The following is a 2,059-nucleotide window of genomic DNA, read 5'->3' on the forward strand; positions in this document are numbered from 1 at the left end:
CAGTGTGATCCTGGCAACCACTGCTAAACACTTCTAGCCAGCTACCACGCAGCTGTGTGACTGAGCCAGCGGAGGCGTAACCAGGGCCACAATAGAACGCAGGATAAGGGCCTGGCCTCAATGCTCCAAGCCCATTGGTCAATGAGAAAGGAGGTAAAAGGGAAACAAAAGGGAAAGGAGACATGGCCAGGTGGCAGTGTGGCCGGAGGGACCTGTGGTTTCACAAGGAAAGCTGCACAGGCAACTGCTGTCCCTGCTCACTCCAGGAGGGGGGCAGGGCTGGCTTTCACTTTTAAAACTTTAAAACTTAAAAAGAAAATCTGCACGTACTTTATATATATGTATGTCTATGTGTGTGTATGTGTGTTCCTTCAGAGCTATCTTCATTATACAGCTTCTATGCCAGGTCTTTGATTTTGGCCTTTATTATTCATCTTTGAATGGAGCACAAGAATTACCAGTATTACCTCAATTGTGGTACAAGTCCTATAAAAGTGGAAAACCCATAGCATGCTTGATGATTAATGCAGCAGACTATATTATCCAACATTCCAATAAGATAAAATAATCACAATGATTTCTCTTTTTTGGAAAAAGATTATTTTATTCTCCTACATTATTGTTAAGACTTTTTAAATAAGAAACATGTCTAATATCTTTAAAAACACAGTTTCCAATTTAATAAGCACTCAAAGCTCTTTACCAGTTTAAAAAAAAGTACAAGGTCCTTCTAAAGTAAGGCTAAATGCTAAGTGATGGGGGAGAGAAAAAGGACATAAATAACTCCTACTCTCAAGGGGTTAATCACTAAATCCTATTTGACGAGAATCACCTGGCTTCTCCAAACCTTGCAAATGAAACTGAATTTCTCACTCCATACTTGGCTATGACTTGTAATCATGAAAACCAAGAGTTGTCTTATGTCACTGTGTATTGCTTGTTACCTGAATTCCACACTAGGCTGGGATCAAGGGTTCAATCTTTCATGATTTGCTCCGTAACCTGTGTGCTTCTTGTCCCAGACCAAACTAAGCTTTCTTCTGGAGTTCTACAATTTACAGTTAGTATACAAGAATGGTTCTTAAAAATGTAGTCTCTGGACCAGCACCACCAGCATCACCTGAGAACTTTTTATAAATGCAAATTCTCAGGCCCCACCCCAGACCTGATGAATCAGAAACTCTGGAGTAGGGCCTAGCAATCTGTGCTGCAATAAGCCCCGCAGGTGTTCAGGAACCTCTGGCATACAGCAGGTAGAAAAATGTGTTTCCTTCTGTAGGCCCAAAGCCAGGGATACTACATGTTCTGTCTATATGAAACAAAGACATGCAATTAAAAGACATAAATCTCCTTCCTATTCCCACCCTCCAGCTAATGTGTTTTTTTAAATAGGTTAAACAGGAAAACAAGTGTCAATCAGAGATTTAATCTAAAAAGTATATTTACAGGTATCTGTTCTTATCCAGTCTGATCTTACACAATACCACTTACATCCTCCTACATCTAAAGTTTTAGAAAGGGACCTTCACAATATAAGTCTAAGGCACAGTAGGAGTTCTATAATAAAAGACCAAGTAGATATGAATGTCCAAACTTACTAGAGAAGAAAAGTGGATCACTGGCTGTATTTTCAAATTGCATTCAACAGGAAATTAAAGTTTTGAATTTTTTTTCGCCTCCATACTTCCAAGTTAATAGAATTAAACCAGAATATTCCATTCTTTCAAAGCCTCTAGCCAGGCAAAGTTTTACTTTATTACTTCTTGCTTTGATTGATATAAAGCAGAGTCCTGGTAGGCATATTGTGTAAACTTGCAAAGATGCAGAACTAAAGTTGTTAATATTAAAACAAAAGTCCTGTAAACTTCAGATGGTGAGTGTAATACTTCAAAACTAGCACTAAAGCCTCAAATATGAAAAGATACCAAAAACATCACTAGCAAACAAAAGTAAACTCTCAGCCGGAAGCAGTAGTTCATACCTGTAATCCCAGGCTTTGGCAAGCTAAAGTGGGAGGATTACTTGGAGTCAGGAGTTCAAGACTGGCCTGGGCAACATA

The sequence above is a fragment of the Chlorocebus sabaeus genome, chromosome 26 (genome assembly GCF_047675955.1).
Source record: "Chlorocebus sabaeus isolate Y175 chromosome 26, mChlSab1.0.hap1, whole genome shotgun sequence".
Taxonomy (NCBI): Eukaryota; Metazoa; Chordata; class Mammalia; order Primates; family Cercopithecidae; genus Chlorocebus; species Chlorocebus sabaeus.